We start from the raw sequence: 26,390 nt of genomic DNA on the forward strand, positions 1-26,390 counted from the left end.
TTGTGTACCACATCTTCCCCCTCACACTCAAGGAGCTAGGTCCTACAGCTGACATCACAGGGGGTTTCAATACAACATAGAGTTGTGGCTGGAGCTGGTGAGTTTGAATTTGCTTGCATATGTGCATGGACCACCTCAATGCTGTTGTGTGAGCTATTGTGTGTAGGTTTACATAAATCAGTTCACATGTGCAATATCAGATATATGCAACAATTATTTGGCCTCAATCTTGTGTTGTAGCACATAATATACTATGGCAAATTCTTATCCTTTTGCAACCTCTGTCTTTCAGACGCTGAGGACAATGAGTAAATTGGGGAAGCAGAACTATCCACCAATCCAGGGAAGCAGGCAATCGAGGAGAGAGCCCAATCCTTCTCAAAGCAGCAATGTAAGTAGCCAGCACCACTGGAGGAGAGGAGGATAAGGAGGAAGAAAATGAGGATGAAGAATATGATCAGGTGCTGGTCATGGAGTGGACCTGGATGATTAGGAGTGCATTGTTGGGCCACTGGGCAAAACAATGAAGCCTACACTAGGTTCAGCCAGCATTGTGCCCCCCATTACAAATCCTGTAGGGATTGTCCATTCCCAGCAGTCAGCCAACCAGCCACAGCATTCATCTACCCAAATAGAACCATCAGCTCTTCACAGCTCTCACATCCAGGGTAAACATGTTGCTTTTCCTACACACACCTCCCATGACAGTGCATTCCATGTCTTCTCTCAAGCATCTGTGGGACCTAACACCACTGATGAGGAGCACATATACCTAGACATCAATCCCCCTACAGCCTCCCACGTACCACCCCTCTCCATGCTGGTGAATCCAACAGTCAAATCAAAGGCAATCCCATGCGGATGGTCAAAGTGGCCAAAGGGAGGATGAATTTTTCCGACAACAGGCTGATGTGAAGCAGAACATTTGTGCTATAGGGGCTGTGTATGAAATTTAAGACTCACTACTGGGAATGCAACAATTCCCTCAGATAGTTGACATACAGACTTGTGTCTTGGACAGGCAAGGAGGCAAAATGACATCATAGCAATCTACAGGAAAGAGAGTGTAAGACACAATTCCTTGGCCATGAAGATGATGGAGGGTATGTTGAAACTCTACTAAAGTCTTTGTTCCTGGAGGGGAACCAACTCACCTACCTATACCACACCTCACCTATGCACCTGTACCATAACCTGTACAGGCAGCCCCTATGTACACAAGGCACCACCCCGGCACATTCCCCACTCCCAATCACATCCTCCCTGAACAGTCATGTCCTTCTCTGCCTGTAGAGGCATCCTCACCTCTTGAACAGGGCACCCTCATTTCCTTTACAGGCACCTCTGCCATCTGTACAAGCACCATCACCCCTGTGTTGGCGGCTCACCCCTGTGTTGGCGGTCTGTACAGGTACCTTCACTACCTGTACAGACCAATCTACCACCTGAACAGGCATCCCCACCAGCTGTACAGGCACCCTCACCCCTGTACAGATACCTTCATCCCCTGTACAGTCGCACCCACCAACTGTACGGGTAGATACACCACAACTACCCACACATCACCATCAATACAATAAACGCACTTACTCACCGAGATTCTCACTACCACAATTGGGAAGTCACAAGAGATATCCCCCACGATCACTGTAAAATATGAACACCCCCAATATATGAAATAAACATATTTTTTTCCCAAGTAAATCCTGGGTTGCTTATAAGTTGGTGATGGCCAAATGGTTACTCTGGTTGTAGGCCATATATGTAATGATAAATGTTTGTGAGTAAGACATGTAGATTTGTATGGCCTACTGTGTAATCTAAACATCTACCGATGTTGACTTCCATACTTTGAATCCAGCATATATAATAACGGTATACAAAATAGAGATGGTGTTCTAGATTTTTTTTATATTTTACATACTAAACTAAATATAGATACCTGTCCACTGTAAAGGGAGAATTAAATAAAATGGGCAACGGAACTAGTAGGGTATGGGGAAAAAAACCACCAGGAAACGTCAGGGAAAGCAGTCTGTGTACATAGGTTAAAGGATAATTCCAACGTTCAAACATAGTCCCATCACTGGTCATCTTCACTATCCTCCTTCTCCACAATGTGCGCTCCTCTGTTCCTGTGGACTCTACCTGGCTGTCCCGTGTAGGACCAGACTCCCACCAGAGCAGGAAACATGAAAGGTACAAGTGGTTGGAGAGAAAACAGTCAGGGAAGATGAACTGGGAAACACAAGTACAGTGGTCTGGGTCGGTCATTGTGCCATCGCAGACAATGTTGCTGCACCCAAGGAAGTGCTGTAGGCTTTGATGTTGGCCATATCTCTGGAATGTGCCTCCTGGAACATACATAGTTTATTACAGATCTCCTGTAAGACCCGAGAGGATACTTTCTAGTCAATATCAGATTCACCATCACTTTCTAGGATGCAGCCAAAGGAGTAATCACACATAGAAGGTTTTGGGAAGAACATTATGGGTGTGGGAAGTCGGGGACAGATGTCTTCCTTAGCTCCTCTGGGCAGACACTTGTAGGGGGACAAGTGGGGGGTGCAGATGGTGGTCCCAATGAAAGGTGGCCCTCAAGAGTTAGATGGGAAGGTGTCATTGGCAAGACCAAATGGTGATGGGACCTTCGCCACAAGTGTTGAGCCCCTTTGTTAATCAGGCCTCTAGCAATTACATATTACACACATGCCACTGTTGAGAAGATGTGTGTATTTTATCCCCTTTGAATATGTTTGTATCATTTTGAAAGTCAGCCTTTACTTCATGGTATATAAATATAATACACTAGACATTGTCAAAACCATTACTTCACTATTGCATGCAACAGTTTTAAGGCCCTTAGTTCACTAGTCATAATGAAGTAAGTGCATTCATTTCTCAAACTGCTCCTGTGAGGGTAATTTACCAAGTTGTTTTTAGAACACTGCACGTCTTAGAATTCCCTCAGAAATCAGTATTCCATGTGCTCCAATGATACATATATGTTATAAGTACTGCAGCCATTACACAGATAAAGTGAAAGGTGACATAAGACACACACAAAAGGTATCCAACACCTTAACCTCATGCGCGCTAGCAGAATTCCGCTCGCACGCTGAGATTTTTCAAATCGCATGTTACGTGACGAGCTGGGCTCGTCATCAGGGTGCGAGGAGGCTACGCCATGACGAGCCCAGCTCGTCATCAGCGTGGAAGGGGTTAATCCTTCTCAAACCAACATTAGACATTGTCCAAGCCATTCTTTAACCATTACATACAACAGTTATAAGGTATCTAGTTCACTAGTCATGATGATGTAAGTGCATTTATTCATTAAAATGCTGCTTTATGGTAATTTTCTCAGCTGTGTTTAGAACACTACCAATCCCAGAATGCCCACAGAAATCAGCATTCCAAGTACTGAAATGATACATAGACCTTATAAGTACTGCAGCCATTACTCAGTTTCAATTTCAGCTCAGTTCAGTTTCAGTTTATAAACTTTATTCGATTGTAATAATACATCATAAAAGTATACATAATGCGTAAAAAAAAAGGCACTTCAGAATTGATAAGTGTAGAGAAAATAAAATAGATGGGGTACACAACATAGTAAAAGAACATTGACAGCAGCAAAGGGTATAACCAACATTAAAAAACCATACTTTTTCCAACCCAGACTGATTTAAGAATAAGGTGAAAGGTGACAAAATAAATATGAACATCTCTTTTACCACTCACCTTACAATACCTGACACATAATGCATGTCATGCGCTTACCAGGTCTCTGCTGCTCAAACTCCTTCCGCTGCACTCCTGTACAGTGGGCTAAGGCGGGGCCTCTGTGAGTGAGACTTGGATGACCCACCCTATTAGTCCTGAGCTTCAATTCGGGACCAGCATCGTAGGTCCTCCCAGTGCATGTGACACATCGTGGCCAGCCGATGCTACACACCCACTGCACTGCAGCGCACTGTGATATCTTGTCAGAATCTGGTGAGCACTGCAATATCCAGCTTTTCCTCCGGTCCTTCATAAAGCTGAGGGTACTTATCAAGCACCCCCTCAGTTGGTAGGTTCACTTGAGTTTGACTGAAAGAGGGTGCCTTGTCCTGAAGTCCTTTGACCATATTGAGGGCAGGTTAGGTAAACAGAGCATCGGGATGGCAGAGGATCTTGTTTGGAGGTGAGGGTGACTCAGAATGAACAGAAACTACCTGCCTGCAACTTCCTGTATTAAACGTCCTGCTTTTCATTTTTTTTTTTTATTTCATGTATTAGATCTTTGGGTTCTGGTCAGACAGTAGATTCTCCGCCCCAGGAGCGGAGTGTATGCCCTCAGAATGGAAACTCCACACCCGGGGCGGGAGACTCAACACTCAGGGTAAGGATTACACAGTCAAGGTGGAAAACAAAGAATGTATACAGAATTGGGCCCTTGGTTATTAGTTGAATAACAAAGGAGTCTGTTTGTCAGTATCCCACCTTGCCAAGTTTCCCAGATCCATATGTGATGTGCTGTTCCAGTCCAGATTTTTTCTTTGAATTCTAGGACTTTTAGTCTGTTTTCTCCCATAGTAAAACAAAACTACTAGTCCCAGAATTCAAAGAAATATATAACTGGCCTGGAGTAGCACATCACACATGGACCTGCAAAACTTTGGCAGCTTATGAGCATATATAACCGATGTCATTACACAGATCCATTTGAACCATGGTGTTTGTATAACAGATAATTTGCCACACTGCCACATGAGTTGCAGCACACACAAATACAAGGTGACTGATTCACAAAAGGGCTTCTGCACTTGTGGCAGAGGTCCCACACTCATGAGGGAGTCTCTGCACTGAGGGTAGAATCTCAGCAATGAGAGTTCTCATTGTGGAGATTCAGCCCCATTTTCAGGAACTTCCCCAAGACTGCGGGGCCTCCGCCATGAGTGCAGAGGCCCTTTGTGACGCAGGTCCAGTATATTCTCAATTACTGTACATTAATTTGTTTTATGTTACAAATCCTAAGCACAACTCCACAAAGATACTTAACATTATGCATTCAGTAATGTTGGAGTACATATGCGACAGGGACATCGAAGGAGTGTGTAGTAATATTACCATGGCATCTTCTTAGCCTGGGGAACAAAGTGTTGAACCTTCTAATCCTCAATATGTCAACGCCCAAACTACTGTGTCTCAGAGACAAATGCTAAATTATTATTGTAATACTGTCCAGGAAGGTCTCAAACATGCAGTGACACTTAATCCCTTAAGTCAGTGGTTCTCAAACTGTGCGCCGCGGCGCCGTTATCAGTAGCCAGGGGCGCCGCTCCTTTGGGAATAAATCTGTCATGTGTCAGCCCATTTGCAGATGTGCAGTCTTCTCCTTCCGTTTCTGAGAGGATTAAAAGGACAAAAGAGGAAGCTGAGGTGCGGGCCACCTGCAAGAGAAAGATGCTTCGTTTCTGCTGCATGAAGAGCATTCATCTGCCCTAGTAACTGTAGTGCAACCTTCTGGCCTTAGCACAGAGGACGGGCTCTGAGCCCATGGTTTACACCTTTCTTTTTTTTCTCTCCCCTTTACATTTTCTTCTTGCTTCACTTCCCCCTCCCACTGTTTTTCTCCTCTTGCGGTCTTTTGCTCTCGCTTCTTCACTCACTTTCTCTTTTGTTTCTCTTTCTCTCTCTTTCAGTTCTCTCTTTCTCTCTTTCTGCACTTTTCTTTGCCCTCGTGTTTTTCAACCCCTGTCTTTCTTCTCCTTTTATAGCGCACCAATGGCCTTTTTCCCATGGTGCCCCCTGCTAACTATAATTAATGTTTACTTCAGTTACATGATCCACAGAAGTTCATTACTTTTTTTTAATGAACCAAGAAAATCCTGCAGATTACTAACAGCTGTACGTCAAAGCTGATACAACTATATTGTTCAGGTAAAAACAGGAATTTTCATTATAATCGAACTGCCCAGCACATGAAGCCAGCCTGAGAGTTTCTATGTTCGGCATTTGCATTTTAATTATCACATTTAATAGCGGGAGGCTGACACTTTGTATAGAGCTGTTGCATGTAACCATGCAACAACTCCAAGCTCCTCATGTAATATGGAACCTTTAGTCAATCTTAGCTTTTTGCCATCATAACTTTGAATGTTGGTACTCATTGGTATGTTTACTCTTATATTTATGTACAACCATCACTGAATTTAAGTTTAGCTGCTGAACATAGCGTACCTTCTTTTTAAAAAAAATGATTTTTCTCTATTATGACGCCAGACATATTTTCTACAACTTGCCATAAAATCAGTATCACACATATCATGACAGATCCAATCATCCTGTATACGTAGGTTATATACATCTACAGCTGCACATACTGCCCCCCTCCTTCCCTGGTACATGTGGGCCCCATACCGCTCTTTACTCGGTGTGTCGGATTACACAGGTGTTCCCCACCCAGATGAAGCCTCTTCCGTCTTTTATCTCACATTCGCCCTGCTCCTGCAAATCTCGCCATTTGGCCTAAATCTGTTCAAATTTTCGAGGGCAACCTCTGGCCTTGTAAACCATGGCCCAAGTGCACAAATCCATGTTGTGTGGCACTGCGATCAGGCTGGGCGGCATCCTGCCTCCCCAAGAGCAGGTTGCCAATTAACACATTGAGCTAACTTTCTGAATGATGCATTTTTTCATCCCTGCCCACCTTTCATTGATGTTCTTACTTCCCCATCACCCAGAGGCGCAACTAGAGCCAATAATGAAAATTTCGGGGGTGGGGTGGCTAATTCTTCCAGCAATTGGCAGAATGGAGATGCAGGGGCTCTCAGAAGGGGTGAAAATCAACAAAGCCTTGTTAACAAATAAATGGTCTTTTAATGACCTGTGATGAACTCGGGTGCAGTTGAAATAAGACGGACACCAGACTAGCTAACCCACAGCAGGTCAAAAACTGTTTGTGTGTGCCTTGTAAATATGCCCCAACTTTCTTTTTTTGTTGTTAGTCCTTTTCTTTGTTCCCCGGGAGCAGTCCCACTGTTGAGAGGCTTAGCGTCATGTCACCATGGTGCATGATGGCAAACCACCAGAATCCAGATTAACACGGCATCCTGAATAGAATTATGAAATGGTTAGTGCTTGAAATTGAAACACACAGAATTGTGGCAGAGTTCACCAAACTCTAAATCAGACCCATAGTCTCACGAAATCTTAGAAGCATACATTGCTGCCATCTGCTGTCTCCCTTGGTCCCCACAGCTAACAAGTCACACAGTCCTAGGCACCCGGGTTTTCCACAGCAGGAATGCAGATCAAAGCAGCAGGAAAAATGGCCCTCTGGTGTAGGAGGAAAATATACTGAGTTAGCTTTTCCAACAGTGGTAGTACAGGTCAGACCTACAGGGACAATGGAGCAGGCTACTTTCAGGAATCGGGACAATGGTCAACCTCCAGACCTGCTACAAAGCCAGAGGTCCTTGGGGGCATATTATCAAGAAGAGCGTTAAAAATTATTTCCGTTTTAGCGGCAGAAAAGATAGATTGGAAGCTGGTCTTGCTTACATCCCGCCAACAGGTAAAAAAATGGTGAGGAGCCACTGCCAACTGCCAATTATGTCAAGGGAGCCACAGGTTAAAAAAGTTTGCGAACCACTGCCTTAAGTCAATGGAGTCCTTTGAGCCGTTGTTGTCACTTATCACTGATATGTGCATGAAATGTGTTTTTTGACTCTTGACAACAGCTGGTGTTTACATCCTTTATGTATGGGTTGCAGAGTTGTCTCAGGATGGAATGTATGGCATTAAATGTCCACTAATCATCATCGCAACAGAGTGTAAAACCACATATACGCCATAACACAACTTGTTGCTCAAGTGAATAAAGTGTCCACCAGCTGGCTGTGCTCCTGTAAACTCTGCCTGCTGTTTAGGACAATGGCCCTGTTCCTTGGATTCACACCTAGGTAAGGATCCAGAGATATGTGTAAGCCATGATCTACTGCAATGTTGTGCAAGACACAATAGGCTACTATTATCTTGCACAAAACTTCCGAGGAGTACAGCTGAAGCAACCCTCCTATATGGTCAAGGCATCGGAATCACAACTTTAGCAGGCAAAAAGTGAGCTCTATGACGGCTGGATTACATATGTGTGCTCTATTGTACCTATGCTGAGGTGCAATGGTTTCACGTCTGCATGGTGTGAGGAGATGAGTGGAGAGTGCATATGCAGCATCCATGCAACAACTCCAAGCTCCTCATGTAATATGGAACCTTTAGTCAATCTTAGCTTTTTGCCATCATAACTTTGAATGTTGGTACTCATTGGTATGTTTACTCTTATATTTATGTACATCTATCACTGAATTTAAGTTTAGCTGCTGAACATAGTGTACCTTCTTTTTAAAAAAAATGATTTTTCTCTATTATGACGCCAGACATATTTTCTACAACTTGCCATAAAATCAGTATCACACATATCATGACAGATCCAATCATCCTGTATACGTAGGTTATATACATCTACAGCTGCACATACTGCCCCCCTCCTTCCCTGGTACATGTGGGCCTCATACCGCTCTTTACTCGGTGTGTCGGATTACACAGTTGTTCCCCACCCAGATGAAGCCTCTTCCGTCTTTTATCTCACATTCGCCCTGCTCCTGCAAATCTCGCCATTTGGCCTAAATCTGTTCAAATTTTCGAGGGCAACCTCTGGCCTTGTAAACCATGGCCCAAGTGCACAAATCCATGTTGTGTGGCACTGCGATCAGGCTGGGCGGCATCCTCACTCCCCAAGAGCAGGTTGCCAATTAACACATTGAGATAACTTTCTGAATGATGCATTTTTTCCTCCCTGCCCACCTTTCATTGATGTTCTTACTTCCCCATCACCCAGAGGCGCAACTAGAGCCAATAATGAAAATTTCGGGGGTGGGGTGGCTAATTCTTCCAGCAATTGGCAGAATGGAGATGCAGGGGCTCTCAGAAGGGGTGAAAATCAACAAAGCCTTGTTAACAAATAAATGGTCTTTTAATGACCTGTGATGAACTCGGGTGCAGTTGAAATAAGACGGACACCAGACTAGCTAACCCACAGCAGGTCAAAAACTGTTTGTGTGTGCCTTGTAAATATGCCCCAACTTTCTTTTTTTGTTGTTAGTCCTTTTCTTTGTTCCCCGGGAGCAGTCCCACTGTTGAGAGGCTTAGCGTCATGTCACCATGGTGCATGATGGCAAACCACCAGAATCCAGATTAACACGGCATCCTGAATAGAATTATGAAATGGTTAGTGCTTGAAATTGAAACACACAGAATTGTGGCAGAGTTCACCAAACTCTAAATCAGACCCATAGTCTCACGAAATCTTAGAAGCATACATTGCTGCCATCTGCTGTCTCCCTTGGTCCCCACAGCTAACAAGTCACACAGTCCTAGGCCCTTTTCCACAGCAGGAATGCAGATCAAAGCAGCAGGAAAAATGGCCCTCTGGTGTAGGAGGAAAATATACTGAGTTAGCTTTTCCAACAGTGGTAGTACAGGTCAGACCTACAGGGACAATGGAGCAGGCTACTTTCAGGAATCGGGACAATGGTCAACCTCCAGACCTGCTACAAAGCCAGAGGTCCTTGGGGGCATATTATCAAGAAGAGCGTTAAAAATTATTGCCGTTTTAGCGGCAGAAAAGATAGATTGGAAGCTGGTCTTGCTTACATCCCGCCAACAGGTAAAAAAATGGTGAGGAGCCACTGCCAACTGCCAATTATGTCAAGGGAGCCACAGGTTAAAAAAGTTTGCGAACCACTGCCTTAAGTCAATGGAGTCCTTTGAGCCGTTGTTGTCACTTATCACTGATATGTGCATGAAATGTGTTTTTTGACTCTTGACAACAGCTGGTGTTTACATCCTTTATGTATGGGTTGCAGAGTTGTCTCAGGATGGAATGTATGGCATTAAATGTCCACTAATCATCATCGCAACAGAGTGTAAAACCACATATACGCCATAACACAACTTGTTGCTCAAGTGAATAAAGTGTCCACCAGCTGGCTGTGCTCCTGTAAACTCTGCCTGCTGTTTAGGACAATGGCCCTGTTCCTTGGATTCACACCTAGGTAAGGATCCAGAGATATGTGTAAGCCATGATCTACTGCAATGTTGTGCAAGACACAATAGGCTACTATTATCTTGCACAAAACTTCCGAGGAGTACAGCTGAAGCAACCCTCCTATATGGTCAAGGCATCGGAATCACAACTTTAGCAGGCAAAAAGTGAGCTCTATGACGGCTGGATTACATATGTGTGCTCTATTGTACCTATGCTGAGGTGCAATGGTTTCACGTCTGCATGGTGTGAGGAGATGAGTGGAGAGTGCATATGCAGCATCCATGCAACAACTCCAAGCTCCTCATGTAATATGGAACCTTTAGTCAATCTTAGCTTTTTGCCATCATAACTTTGAATGTTGGTACTCATTGGTATGTTTACTCTTATATTTATGTACATCTATCACTGAATTTAAGTTTAGCTGCTGAACATAGTGTACCTTCTTTTTAAAAAAAATGATTTTTCTCTATTATGACGCCAGACATATTTTCTACAACTTGCCATAAAATCAGTATCACACATATCATGACAGATCCAATCATCCTGTATACGTAGGTTATATACATCTACAGCTGCACATACTGCCCCCCTCCTTCCCTGGTACATGTGGGCCTCATACCGCTCTTTACTCGGTGTGTCGGATTACACAGGTGTTCCCCACCCAGATGAAGCCTCTTCCGTCTTTTATCTCACATTCGCCCTGCTCCTGGAAATCTCGCCATTTGGCCTAAATCTATTCAAATTTTCGAGGGCAACCTCTGGCCTTGTATACCATGGCCTGAGTGCACCAATCCATGTTGTGTGACACTGCGATCAGGCTGGGAGGCATCCTCACTCCCCAAGAGCAGGTTGCCAATTAACACATTGAGCTAACTTTCTGTTTTTTTTTGTTTGTTTTTTTTCGGCGCACTTTATGCTAATCTTCACTTTTTTTTTTTATTGATTTTCACAAAAACGGAGTCTTAACAAAGTTACAAAAGAAAGAGAATTCATGACCCCCCCACCCACCTCCCGCCTTACACCTTCATTACAAGCCAATGGCACAGGTACATATAGACAAAGATAAAGAAAATAGGACAAAATTTGAAAGTGTGACAAGAGAATATGCCTAAAAAATAAAAATAAAAAAATAAATAAAAAGGTTTTGTAGAATTCTAGTGACCCTGCTATATCTCTAGATCCCCTTGCCCTTGTTGATCAATCCATTTGGAGAATGCCCCCCAAACTTCAATACCCATCTTCCTTTTTCTTCGCCCTTTCTTAGCATATACAGATTTTTCAAGATGGTATGTGGCAGCTAATCTAGCAAACCAATGTGCATAGGAGGGGGACTCTGAGTCTAACCAACCGGAAGAAATACATATCCTCCATACTGCCATTGCAACAAAAATCAACCCTTCTTCTTTTACTCTTAAGGTGTCAGATTGTGTTCCCAAAAGAATGCTTGTAGTGTTTAGGAGGATTGTGTATTTGTTATTTCACACAGTAAGTTCTGTATTCTTAGTAGGGTGGAATTGACAGTTGGGCATGTTGCAAATATGTGTATAGAATCCGGCCCTATCTCAGAGCAGCATGGGCATAATGTTCCTCTCCCAGAGCCCCAGTTAATGATTTTGGTAGGTGTCATATACAAAAAAAATATAGTTTTAAAATGTTGTGCTTGTAATTTGGCAGAAATAAGGATTTGTTTTGATAGACACAGGGAGTTGAAAAATATACTTTGAGGGGAATCAAGTTTAGTATGCCATTTGGAAGCAATAGTTTCTAAATCATCAGGGGTTTCCTTATTTATTAATTGGTAAATACTTCCAATACGAGCAGAGGTGATATTCCGGAGAGTGTTTGAGTTTGAGTTTGAGTTTTAAAATACTTGTAAAGCGCTCATACACCTGCGGTTTCTTGGCGCTACAACTAACAAGGTCCGGGGCTAAAAAGGCGGGGGGAAACTGCTGGGAATTTAGTCAAAAGACTTTGTGAACAAATGGGCCTTGAGGTGTTTGCGAAATTGAGGGTACATGGTGATGGATCGGAGTTCAAGGGGAAGGGAGTTCCAGAGTATCGGGGCAAGGGTGGCGAATTTCGAGCCTCCCCACTTCTTTGTCCGGTAGCGAGGGATAGTGAGGAGAGATTGGGAAGACGAACGAAGTTCCCTAGTGGGTACGTAAGGGGTGATCTCCGAGGAGATGAATGCTGGTGCTAGGCCCAATCGGGCCAAGAAGGTGATGGAGGCGAGCTTGAATTGGATCCGGGCTCGCACCGGGAGCCAGTGTAGGGATTTCAAGAGGGGGAAGGAACGGTGAAATTTAGGAAGATTGAATACCAGGCGGGCCGCCTGGTTTTGTATCTGCTGCAAACGCCGTAAGCTGTATGCAGGGATACCTGCATATAGGGCGTTGCCGTAGTCCAGGCGGGACACCACCATGGCTAAGATGATAAATTTAAGGGCAGAGAAAGTGAAAAAACAGGACACCCTGCGTATAGTGCGCAGTGAGAGGAAAGAGGAAGATACCACAGAGCTAACCTGGGAGTGCAAGGTGAGTTGAGAATTGAGTTTTATACCGAGGGTTTTAACAGAGGTAGTGGGTTCAGGGGAGGGGCCAAGAGAGGGGGGCCAGAAGAGAGAGGACCAGGGGCTGGATGAACCACCCGTCAACACCAGCTCGGTCTTATCGGGGTTGAGTTTGAGATGGTTGTGGTTCATCCAGTCCCGGATATGGAGCATAACAGATTGGAAATTAAGGACGGAAGAGGGAGAAGAAGAGAGGTTAAAGACAAGCTGGAGGTCATCCGCATAGTTAAATACGGCGACCTCCATTTGTTGAAGAGAAAAGATAAGAGGGGCAACATAAAGATTGAACAAGAGGTGGGAAAGAGAGGAACCTTGGGGGACCCCGCACTGAACTTTCCGGACGTCCGCTGTAAAATCACCCAGGCGGACGGCCTGGGTGCGGCCGCTCAGGAAGGAGGATAGCCAGACCAGAGCAGTCCCCCCGATCCCCGCCGCCCCGACACGGGAAAGCAAGATGGAATGATCCACCGTGTCAAAGGCGGCTGAGAGATCGAGGAGCACTAAGGCCTGGCGCTGGTTGGTATCCATACCCTCCCTGAGGTTGTCTAAGACCGAAATGACAACGGACTCCGTGGAGTGTGCGGGGCGGAATCCGGCCTGGCGGGGAGCAAGAGCTCCATGAGTCTCAACAAAGGAGCTCAGAGCGCAGGTGACATGGCACTCGAGTACCTTTGCCAGAAAAGGTAGAAGGGAAATGGGGCGGAAATTGGCAGGGACAGAGGGAGCTGCCACAGGTTTTTTCAAAATTGGCACAATAACCGCGGACTTCAGGGGGGGGGGGTACCACACATTGAGCCAAGGAACTATTAAGGAGATGGAGAGGGGGGTCCGGGCAGGTAACAAAAATATGGCGAAGAATGTGAGCGGGACAGGGGTCAAGTGGAGAGCCAGATTTAACTAAGGGTACTAAGGAGGACAGGGCTTCCTTAGATATGGGGGGAAGGGCAGTGAGTTGTCCCTTAGGAGGGGGACATTGGGGGTCAACAAAGGAGGGAGAAGGGGGTGGGATGTTAGCTTTAATGATCGCAATTTTGTGAATGAAGTAGTTGTTGAGGGAGTGGCAGAGTTCCTCCGAGGGGGCGGGCTTGAGAGTTGTTCTGTCCGAGAACGCCAGGTTGTGGACAATCGTAAAGATCTCCTTAGGCTGGTTTTCTGCTGCAAGGATTTTGGAAGAGAAGTAGGCAGTTTTGGCCTCCAGGATGTCTTTTTTATACTGGGTAAGGATGTTGGTATACTCCAGTTTTAGAGTGGGGCAATAATTTCTCCTCCAAGCCCGCTCCGCGCGACGGACAGTGAGCTTGGTGGCCTTAAGCTCTACGTTGAACCACCGGTTAGCATCCTTATCACGCTTGGAGGTAATGCGTTTGAGTGGGGCAACGGAGTCACTGCCAGCGGAGAGCCACTGATCTATGGCCTCAACCTGGGAGAGGGTGGAAAGACCCTGTAGGGAAGGGAGGGAGGTGGTAAGAAGAGAAGAAAAGTCTTCTGGAATGACACAGCCCCATGCTCGGACCCAGGTGTTTTTGGGGCGAGGGGGCTTGGCTGGGGGATGAATGGGTAAGGAAAACGAGATCAGGTGGTGATCGGACCACGTACAGGGCGAAATAGAGAGAGATTCCACAGGGCAGTTCAAGGACCATATCTAGTCTAACGTGTGACCTTTGATATCGGTGGGGGAGTGAACATGGGGAGTGAAGTTGAGGGATTGGAGGGTTTCCGAAAATTCCTTTGAGGACGAACATTCAGCAGGGTCAGAGGGCCAAAAGTTGAAGTCGCCAAGGAGTAGATGGAGGAGTTATTAACTGTAAAGGTAGCCAAGACTTTCAAGAAGTCAGAGAGAAACTGTAAAGGGGATTGAGGAGGATGGTAAGTGAGAAAACAAGTCAAAAGGGGAGTGATGGAGGTAGTGCGGATAACCAGATATTCGGAGGTCGCGATATTAGGTAGGGACAGGGTTTGAAAGGGAAGATCGGCGCGTGCGATGACCGCCACGCCGCCCCCAGCTCTGCCGGAAGGGCAGTCAGCCCGGAGGGCGTAGTAAGAGACCGGTAAGGAGGCTAGTAGGGCGGGGAGGGAGTCGTCGCTGAACCAAGTCTCCGTTAAAAAGAGAAGATCAGGGGCATGAAGATCCAGCAGGACTGATAGTTCGTGCGCATGAGCGACTGCTGACCGGGTATTAAGGTAGAAGGCGGTGAAGGATTTGGGGGTTGTCGGAAGGGTGAAACGGCTGGGTAAGAGAGAGGGGCCAACTGTAGGAATGGGGATGGAAGGGGGAGCAGTAGGGGAGAGACCAAAGGAGACAATGCGAGAGCAAGTGGAGGATGCGATGGGCCAGGGTCCCTGGAGACTACGTAACTGGTCCGGGGTGTAGGTGATAAGCGGGGCAGAGTGACGTGCTCCTAGCCCCGGACAGTCGCGGACGGGCGCAGACGGGCTTGCCTTAGGCGTGCCTTCGGCGCGCAATCGTCGCGCCCGCTGCGCTCGTCCGCTGCGCTTCCTCCCAAGACACATGATTTATGCTGGGTGGTCGGGGCGTGGCCAACCGAGGGGGCGTGTCACGTGGCACACCTCGCCCTCGTGAATGGCGCCCTGGATGTAATGGATCGTTGCAGCGTAAGCCCGCTGTTTGAGGGAAATGCCAGAGAGTGCAGCTATGCCAGGTAAATATAAAAGCAAAGTATCACACAATTTTTTTAAAAAGCAAAGTTTGGCGCTCCCGGCTTTCCGCCTCAGGAGTCCTTTGTTAGTGTCGCGCTATGACAGCTGCGCACACTATATATAGAGATGGTGAGGGGGCGTGGCCAACCGAGGGGGCGTGTCACGTGGCACACCTCGCCCTCGTGAATGGCGACCTGGATGTAATGGATCGTTGCAGCGTAAGCCCGCTGTTTGAGGGAAATGCCAGAGAGTGCAGCTATGCCAGGTAAATATAAAAGCAAAGTATCACACACATTTTTTAAAAAGCAAAGTTTGGCGCTCCCGGCTTTCCGCCTCAGGAGTCCTTCGTTAGTGTCGCGCTATGACAGCTGCGCGCACTATATATAGAGATGGTGAGGGGGCGTGGCCAACCAAGGGGGCGTGTCACGTGGCACACCTCGCCCTCGTGAATGGCGCCCTGGATGTAATGGATCGTTTCAGCGTAAGCCCGCTGTTTGAGGGAAATGCCAGAGAGTGCAGCTATGCCAGGTAAATATAAAAGCAAAGTATCACACACATTTTTTAAAAAGCAAAGTTTGGCGCTCCCGGCTTTCCGCCTCAGGAGTCCTTCGTTAGTGCTCAACCTCAGCAAATCCGTTGGCACCTCCCACTTTCCTGGCAAGGTAATCATAAATAGCCGTGTATTTAAATGGGTCTTGACGTTTAATTCAAATCTAGTCTGCAAGGTTGAGAAGGTCGCAATCCCCCTAGTTGTTATAAGGTCCCCTAATTTTGTTATCCCTGCTCTATGCCATTCGGATAGATAAGATGAACTAAATATAGCAGGTAGGTTGTTGTAATTGATTATAGGGGAATAATAGTTATATCTACCCATTCCAAAAGTTTTCCGGACGTGGCGATAAACTTTATAAGAATTCATTAGTGTCTTACATTTAACGCGATTGTAATATCCATAGGCTGTTTCTCGGGCTAAACAGCCCCAGTGTTGTTCCCCTAGCAAGGACCGGAAGGGTGAGGGCAGAGACGGTTCAGCTCCAAAGGAGGGTTCTCTTAATAGAACTGAACTGTATTGAAGGACTGCCGCCCAGTAGTATAGGATAATGTTGGGAAAAGCCCATCCCCCTCTGTCTTTCGGTAACGTAAGATGTTTTAATGCACGTCTGGGTTGAGCGTATGACCAAATGAACTGGGTAAAAATTTGATGGAATTTAAGTAAATCTTTTTTGCTAAACTCAAGAGGGATACAGCGGAAAAAATAAAGTAACTTAGGAAAGTAAGTCATTTTAATGACGTTGCACCTGCCAACCAGCGTTAGATGTAGATTATCTATTTGTTTTAATGCCTTCTTTGTCTGAACAGCAAGGGGAGCCAGATTAGCTGCAACTATTTCCTCCAGTCTAGGTGATACTAGTACGCCCAGGTATTTGGCCTTTAGTACCACTCTGGCATCAGCCCAGATGATTTTATTATTTACTAGTATCTGTGTTTTGCTTTTATTTAGGGCATACCCAGATAATATCCAGAATTTGTGGGCCTCCCTTTCTAGTGCCTGTGTAGAGTTGGCAGGGTCTGGAGTGGTAATGGCGAGATCATCCGCATAGGCCAAGATTTTACAACTGTTTTGAAAATATGTTACTGGAGGAATGTTGTGATTTTTCTCTATTTGTTTGATAAGGGGGTCTAGGTAGAGAGCGAACAGTAATGGGGAGCAAGGGCAGCCCTGCCTGGTGCCTCGTGAGATTTTAAAGGGCTCCGTCAGATGTCCATTTATGATGACGCTAGCGGTTGGGTTGTGATAAAGTGCCTGTGTCGCCTGCATGAACCTGCCCCCGACCCCCATGCTGTCCATTACTCTCCAAAGAAATCGCCATGAGACCCGGTCAAAAGCCTTTTCGGCGTCGAGTAATATTAATGACATCGGATCTCCAGCGACTTGAGCGGCGTCAAACAGAGTAATAACTCTCCGGATATGTGCAGTGGTCCCTTTCTTAGGTATAAATGCATGTTGCCATTTTGAAACAAGGGGTTCCACTACTCGAGATATTCTGGAGGCTAATACCTTGGAGAAAATTTTAGAGTCACAGTTGATGAGGGTTATTGGCCTGTAGGAGCTCATATCTAATGGAGATTTATTCTTTTTTGGAAAGATAGATATTCTAGCACTAGACCAGGAGACTGGAGGTGAGGCGCCGCTGAAGATGGAGGTAATTACCTCTGAGAATATGGCCTTAATTTGGCTGGCAAAGATTTTAAAAAATTCGACGGGAATGCCATCAGGGCCGGAAGCTTTTCCGTCAAGGAGGCTTTTGAGGGCATCTAGGATTTCTTCCCATGTGGGGGTGAGGTCTAGTAGTTTGCTTTCTTCTAGGCTAAGCTTGTTTAATTCGATCTCGCTAAGATATTCAAGGATCTCCCTATCTAGAACATCGGTCATGCAGCAGTTTTCTTCCTTATGTAGCTTAGCATAAAACTCCTGGAACTCATGCCGAAAACAGCTAGGATCAGTGACCTCAGTGCCTGAAGAGAGTCTCATTTTGTGGATTTCATTAGAGGTAGTTTGTTGTCTCATCCTAACAGCTAAGTGATGTCCAATACTGTCACTGCACTCATATGTCTTCTCTCTTGCTGCTGCCCACGTAGCCGTGATTTTACCCATAAACACCACCCCTATTTCCACCCTAGCCAGGATCGCTTCCTGTTGGACTGGCTGACAATCTAGTCCTGCATGGATTGTTTGAGTTAACTTCATTTCTTTTTTTCTTAGTTTTTCTTGGAGATCTTTGATGCGGGCTTTTTCTGCTCTTTTTTTTTAACAGAGAACCTAAGAGTCTCACCTCTAATCCCTGCCTTTAAGGTGTCCCAGACTATCATTTGGGAGGCGGAGCCAATATTAATCCCCAGGAACTCTTGGATCCTTCCTCGCATGTGATTGATGTAGCTAGGATCGAATAATAACGCTTTCTCAAAGCTCCATCTAGAAGCCTCTCTCGGTTGCCCAAACTCCCTTACGGTAAGAATGATGGGATTATGATCGGACATAAAGCGGGGTGCTATATCTATAGTAAAACTGGTAGCTAATGATGCGGAAACAAAAAAATAATCCAGCCTAACCAGTACTTGGTAAGAGGCCGAGTAAAAGGTGTATCCAGGTAGTGATGGGTTTTTGCTCGCCCAGCTATCTATCAGTCCATGGGTTTGTATAAGGTTAGTTAGGGCTTGAAAAACTTGGGGTTTCCTTCCTTTATACTTCCAGGTTGTATTGACATCCCAATTACCAGGTAGGTGTATATTAAAATCCCCAGATAAAACTATCGGGGTGGGCCAGTGTGCTAATTCGTTGGAAACCTGGTTAATAGCCCCGGGATCGTCAGCATTACTCCCGTATAGTGAGCAAAGAAAAAAAAGAGATATTATTAGGGAGTTGAATCAGAGTGATGGCCCACCTTCCTAATGGATCTGATTTAGTTCGTGGATTACTGAGAGCAAATTTTCTGTTTAAGATTCCAACCCCCTTTGTTTTGGCTCCTTGCGTGGTGGCGCCCACTACTTTAAACCCTAATGTGTTTAGCAGGTGTTTTTGGGACTGTTCTATATGAGTTTCCTGTAAACATAATATGTTTCCCCCAAGTGTTCGCAAGCCCATAGCCACTTTTTGTCTCTTTGCTGTATCGTTCAAGCCACAAACATTGACTGAGACAATTCGTAGTGGATCTAGCCTAGCCATCTAGAGGGTATTGGAGTGCCCATCTGGATTCCATAAGAAAGTAATAAAGAAAGAGACAAAAACTAGTCAATAAGATTTGGTGTGTATATGTGTACGTACAGTGAGTACCTCTGTGTGCCTTCTGTAGCCCTGCCCTCCCCTCCCACCCCGCCCCCCAGGGTCCCCCCTCCACCCACCCACCCTCCCCTTTGTGTATGCAATCAGGCAGAGCCTGAATGATGGAGGTCAGTCATAAGCCATGGCCGCCCGCCACGCCAGGCGCCTGAGAAAGAGTGAACATGCTTGACAATAAATTCAGGTGATCCGTCATCTAGAATTAGAGTCATCCCCAGTTCCTTTCGTCCCCTTCTTCCCGCCTTTTCCCCTTCAGAGGAGGAGTCAGGTTCTAAGAGAAGATAAGGGGTAAGAGGGAAAAAAAAGAAGAAAAAAAGAAAAAAATAGACTAATATAAGGGAAGAAAAAATAATGTTATACACATAGGATATATGCGTACACAGTGCGGAATGTATGTCAATAGTTTTCTTTTCTATTCTATCCCTCTATAGGATGGGAGATAGCATCAGATTAACATCAGGTAGCCAATTAGGTCGTTTGTTAGTTTGCCCCTTTATGTCCTTTCTTTCGTTTAATCTCTTCCAAGTACTCTTTGGCTTTGATCTCTGATGTAAAGACCTTGGTAGTACCATGCAGGATAACTTTCAGCCTTGCCATTGCCTTGTTCATAAGGTACACCTCTGCACCTAGTTGTTGCAAGGGAGAGATCAGCTGTTGCAGGTGCCATCTACGCTCAACAGTCTGATGGCAGAAATCCGGTTTAGAAAAAAAGGTAATCCCATGAGCTCCTTTTTTTGAGTTGGGGCGAGCCTTGTCGTATACCAATTGTCTCAGGAGAAAGTTGCCAAAGTATACAAGGAAGACCCGGGGCTGACCTTCAGTTACATTACCATTCTTATATTGCTTTTTCAGAAAAAAGGGAAACCTATGAGCTCGCTGCACTTCACGGTCCTAGTCCCATTCTGAGTGTTCTGGGAAAGAATCTTGCAGCAGTTTGACAATGAACTGTCTAGGGTCTTCCCCCTCCTTTCCTTCTGGAATCCCCAACAGGCGCAGGTTGTTCTGACGTTGCCGATTTTTATTTTCTTCAATTTTCACCATTAAATCTATAAGACAAGCACAGTTGGAGTCAGTGACTTGTTTGGTTGCCACTGCTTCAGTCTCCAAATGCTCAGTCCTGGCCTCGACCATGCCCACTCTCTCGCTGATGTCTATGCAGGTCTTATTCAGCCGTCTGAGACCACCCTGTAGTTTCTTTGCTGCTTTTTTAGCTGCCCGATTTTCACCTCTCACCTCCTCCTGGAAGTCTTTGATCGAGGTAAGTATGGCGGCGAGTGAGGGTTCCAGTACCTCATTAGTTTTGGCTTGCAGTCTTCTCGGGCTACGCCCCTGTGATAGTGAGTGTGATGTGGTCGGCTCATCTTCTTCTTCTAGGTGATAAGACATCTGCGAGTCCGAGTAATCCCATTTAAGCTGACTCCTTCGTTTAGTCTTGTTCCTTGGTTTTTTGGGGCAGACGATTGTACCAGTATTATCACGAGAAGCCTCACTTTCCTCTTCGGTAGTACTGTTAGTATTGCCTTCATATTCTTCTCCTGTCTCGCTTTCCCCTGAAGAGCTCGGAGTGCTGTCTGATACTGAATAAAAGGCCTCCTGACCAATTTCTGGGGTCCAAGGGGCAGCAGAGCCAGGAGGAACTTCTAAGCTTCGAATAACAGCTTCCGTCTTTGTGGGGTGATCCTTGGTGTTCAATTTCTCAAAGGGAGTACATAGGGAGTTACCAGTATTTCCTTCGTCTAGTTCTGGATGTTCACCCTCGATAGGAAGTGGGGTTAAGAGAGGGTCAGGCGGCTTAAGGGGACCAAGTGTATAATCATGTTCTTCAGTTGAGGCATGCAGTGATAGAGAAGGTTGCTGGTTGTCTGTCAGAATGGAGAGAGCTTCCAGGCTGGAAGGGGCGTTGCTGGGGTCCAAACTGACAGCAGGTATTTGATTAATGTCACCATTATCGCTGTTCTGCTGAGAGGAGTCATCAGTTCTGTTGAGGCATTGTGTATTTTTAATGTTACTTTTAACAATGGTAGCCTGGTTTTTAGCCACTAGAAATATTCTGGCTGGAGGAGGGTGCGCCAAACTAGTATCTTTATTATCTCTGGAGTCTTTGCTAGAAGCTCCTGCCCCTGTCCCTGCCCCTGTCTGGCCAGTATTTATTTTTATCACAATAGCCCCACTGACCTGTTTGGACTTGTTCTTGCCAATGTCATCTCCCGCTGAAGAATCCTTCCCTGCAACAGGTGTCTTCGCCTTTAAGATTTTTTTGCTCCCACGAGAGCTCATCTTTCTGGTTCTGCTGTCGAAATCTGCTCCCTCCAATGCTCTGTTCTGTCCCCAAAATCCACACAGCACTGTGTATCCCAGCAATAGGACGCTGAAGCCCCGGAGAAACACTTCCCACAGTTCAAAGCGGTGCCTCTCAGTTCGTTTCGCCGAGCGCTCAGCGGGCGTCTGTGTCTTAAACCCGCGGCCGCTGTAAACAAAGACCTCGTTTGTCGAAATGGTTCTATATGCGGCAAAGAAAACTAGCAGATCCACGTGGCAAGTCGCATTACTGCAATGACTCACCACTGCTCTAACGAATTCCTCAAGCTGTCCTGTGGCTCTGTGCGAGTGCCGCAACAACCTCCGCCGCCTGGATACTCGGTGCGCCTGAACCTGGGAACCCAGCATCACGGATCAGCAGGACAGGTAGCCGATCACCTGAGAGTCCGGTGACTAGCGTGGCGTGACAGCCGCGCACACAAGCTTACGCTGCCGCCATCTTGCCTGGATCGCAAGGGTGCCCCTTGTGCTAACTTTCTGAATGATGCATTTTTTCCTCCCTGCCCACCTTTCATTGATGTTCTTACTTCACCATCACCCAGAGGTGCAACTAGAGCCAATAAGGAAAATTTTGGTGGTGGGGTGGCTAATTCTTCCAGCAATAGGCAGAATGGAGATGCAGGGGCTCTCAGAAGAGGTGAAAATCAACAAAGCCTTGTTAACAAGTAAATGGTCTTTTAATGACCTGTGAAGAACTCGGGTGCAGTTGAAATAAGACGGACACCAGACTAGCTTACCCACAGCAGGTCAAAAACTGTTTGTGTGTGCCTTGTAAATATGCCCCAACTTTCTTTTTTTGTTGTTAGTCCTTTTCTTGGTTCCCCGGGAGCAGTCACACTGTTGAGAGGCTTAGCGTCATGTCACCATGGTGCATGATGGCAAACCACCAGAATCCAGATTAACACGGCATCCTGAATAGAATTATGATATGGTTAGGGCTTGAAATTGAAAAACACAGAATTGTGGCATAGTTCACCAAACTCTAAATCAGACCCATAGTCTCACAAAATTTTAGAAGCATACATTGCTGCCATCTGCTGTCTCCCTTGGTCCCCACAGGTAACAAGTCACACAGTCCTAGGCACCCGGGTTTTCCACAGCAGGAATGCAGATCAAAGCAGCAGGTAAAATGGCCCTCTGGTGTAGGAGGAAAATATACTGAGTTAGCTTTTCCAACAGTGGTAGTACAGGTCAGACCTACAGGGACAATGGAGCAGGCTACTTTCAGGAATCGGGACAATGGTCAATCTCCAGACCTGCTACAAAGCCAGATGCCCTTGGGGGCATATTATCAAGAAGAGCGTTAAGAATGATTGCCGTTTTAGCAGCAGAAAAGAAAGATTGGAAGCTGGTCTTGCTTACATCCTGCCAACAGGTAAAAAAATGGTGAGGAGCCACGGCCTACTGCCAATTATGTCAAGGGAGCCACGGGTTAAAAAAGTTTGGGAACCACTGCCTTAAGTCAATGGAGTCCTTTGAGCCGTTGTTGTCACTGATCACTGACATGTGCATGAAATGTGTTTTTTGACTCTTGACAACAGCTGGTGTTTACATCCTTTATGTATGGGTTGCAGAGTTGTCTCAGGATGGAATGTATGGCATTAAATGTCCACCAATCATCATCACAACAGAGTGTAAAACCACATATACGCCTGTGGAACGGACCGTGCCCCTACCTCTATTGGGCGGTGGCTCAGCACCGATTCTTTGGGCTCCGTTGATGGTCCCACCGCGTCCCTGGCAACCCGGCATACTCCCCTTTCTCTTTCCATGCAGGAATCGAGTACGAGGGACAACAACCCGGAAGCAACTATCGCTGACCCCGGAAGTCCCGCCTACGATCCCGGACCGGAACACGGAAAAGGACGCCGCAGAGAAGGACCAGCGTTCTTGACGGCGGACTCGTGGCAGGAGACAGCAACCCAAGAACTGGAGGCGGTGGACGGAGATAGCGGAAGCCAAGGAGAAGTGAAGACCGGAGGCGAGGAGGAAGAGATCTGGAGCGAGGACTGGTGGAGTCCCCAGGAGGTGGCTGGAGAGCGGCCGCAACTCGGAGAAGAGTTGCGGCGGGGCATGTGAGTACCCTGTCTCCTGAACTGCAGGTCGACTTGTATCATAGTGTATATAAGAAATCCCCTCACTATATAGCACTCCTAGGAGCACTGTATATACGCGCACTTCCCGAGCCACTGTATATAGAGAATACCGCCACCGGACCCCTCACTACTTTCACCCTTGTCCTTTCCCGCTTGTATCCCCTTCCGTCTTCGACCCTCCCGAACCCTCCTCACTCTCTCCTCTGCCCCATCACAAACCGGGTGTTGGTGTCATCGGTCAGTACTCAACGTAGAGCACTAAACTGCCCTGTTTTGTCTCTCTTTAACTCCGAGGGCCACCGGATCCTCAAGTCGGAGAGAAGAAGACGTACCACGCCAGCTCATCGCGGATCGATCCTCCCTGACGAGTACCTTACAGGAACTTCCCTCTCCAATCCTTTGGTGCCTCTACCTCTGCCAACTCTATATCTGTGTGTGTTAATAAAAAGAGCTAAAGACATAGCTCATTACATACGGCCTCCACGCCTGTTATTCCGGTCCGCCCATACCCAAAGCCCACAACGCCATAACACAACTTGTTGCTCAAGTGAATAAAGTGTCAACCAGCTGGCTGTGCTCCTGTAAACTCTGCCCGCTGTTTAGGACAATGGCCCTGTTCCTTGGATTCACACCTAGGTAAGGGTCCAGAGATATGTGTAAGCCATGATCTACTGCAATGTTGTGCAAGACACAATAGGCTACTATTATCTTGCACAAAACTTCCGAGGAGTACAGCTGAAGCAACCCTCCTATATGGTCAAGGCATCTGAATCACAACTTTAGCAGGCAAAAAGTGAGCTCTATGACGGCTGGTGTACATATGTGTGCTCTATTGTACCTATGCCGAGGTGCAATGGTTTCACGTCTGCATGGTGTGAGGAGATGAGTGGAGAGTGCATATGCAGCATCCATGCAAAAACTCCAAGCTCCTCATGTAATATGGAACCTTTAGTCAATCTTAGCTTTTTGCCATCATAACTTTGAAGTTTGGTACTCATTGGTATGTTTACTCTTATATTTATGTACATCTATCACTGAATTTAAGTTTAGCTGCTGAACATAGTGTACCTTCTTTTTAAAAAAAATGATTTTTCTCTATTATGACGCCAGACATATTTTCTACAACTTGCCATAAAATCAGCATCACACATATCATGACAGATCCAATCATCCTGTATACGTAGGTTACAGCTGCACATACTGCCCCCCTTTCTTCCCTGGTACATGTGGGCCCCATACCGCTCTTTACTCGGTGTGTCGGATTACACAGGTGTTCCCCACCCAGATGAAGCCTCTTCCGTCTTTTATCTCACATTCGCCCTGCTCCTGGAAATCTCGCCATTTGGCCTAAATCTATTCAAATTTTCGAGGGCAACCTCTGGCCTTGTATACCATGGCCCGAGTGCACCAATCCATGTTGTGTGACACTGCGATCAGGCTGGGCGGCATCCTCACTCCCCAAGAGCAGGTTGCCAATCAACACATTGAGCTAACTTTCTGAATGATGCATGTTTTCCTCCCTGCCCACCTTTCATTGATGTTCTTACTTCACCATCACCCAGAGGCGCAACTAGAGCCAATAATGAAAATTCCGGGGGTGGGGTGGCTAATTCTTCCAGCAATAGGCAGAATGGAGATGCAGGGGCTCTCAGAAGGGGTGAAAATCAACAAAGCCTTGTTAACAAGTAAATGGTCTTTTAATGACCTGTGAAGAACTCGGGTGCAGTTGAAATAAGACGGACACCAGACTAGCTAACCCACAGCAGGTCAAAAACTGTTTGTGTGTGCCTTGTAAATATGCCCCAACTTTCTTTTTTTGTTGTTAGTCCTTTTCTTGGTTCCCCGGGAGCAGTCACACTGTTGAGAGGCTTAGCGTCATGTCACCATGGTGCATGATGGCAAACCACCAGAATCCAGATTAACACGGCATCCTGAATAGAATTATGATATGGTTAGTGCTTTAAATTGAAACACACAGAATTGTGGCAGAGTTCACCAAACTCTAAATCAGACCCTTAGTCTCACGAAATTTTAGAAGCATGCATTGCTGCCATCTGCTGTCTCCCTTGGTCCCCACAGCTAACAAGTCACACAGTCCTAGGCACCCGGGTTTTCCTCAGCAGGAATGCAGATCAAAGCAGCAGGTAAAATGACCCTCTGGTGTAGGAGGAAAACATACTGAGTTAGCTTTTCCAACAGTGGTAGTACAGGTCAGACCTACAGGGACAATGAAGCAGGCTACTTTCAGGAATCGGGACAATGGTCAACCTCCAGACCTGCTACAAAGCCAGAGGCACTTGAGAGCATATTATCAAGAAGAGCGTTAAAAATTATTGCCGTTTTAGCGGAAGAAAAGAAAGATTGGAAGCTGGTCTTGCTTACATCCCGCCAACAGGTAAAAAAATGGTAGGGAGGCACGGCCAACTGCCAATTATGTCAAGGGAGCCACGGGTTAAAAAAGTTTGGGAACCACTGCCTTAAGTCAATGGAGTCCTTTGAGCCGTTGTTGTCACTGATCACTGACATGTGCATGAAATGTGTTTTTTGACTCTTGACAGCAGCTGATGTTTGCATCCTTTATGTATGGGTTACAGAGTTGTGTCAGGATGGAATATGTGGCATTAAATGTCCACCAATCATCCTCGCAACAGAGTGTAAAACCACATATACGCCATAACACAACTTGTTGCTCAAGTGAATAAAGTGTCAACCAGCTGGCTGTGCTCCTGTAAACTCTGCCCGCTGTTTAGGACAATGGCCCTGTTCCTTGCATTCACACCTAGGTAAGGGTCCAGAGATATGTGTAAGCCATGA

The sequence above is a fragment of the Lissotriton vulgaris genome, chromosome 1_1, assembly GCF_964263255.1.
Source record: "Lissotriton vulgaris chromosome 1_1, aLisVul1.2, whole genome shotgun sequence".
NCBI classification, from domain to species: domain Eukaryota; kingdom Metazoa; phylum Chordata; class Amphibia; order Caudata; family Salamandridae; genus Lissotriton; species Lissotriton vulgaris.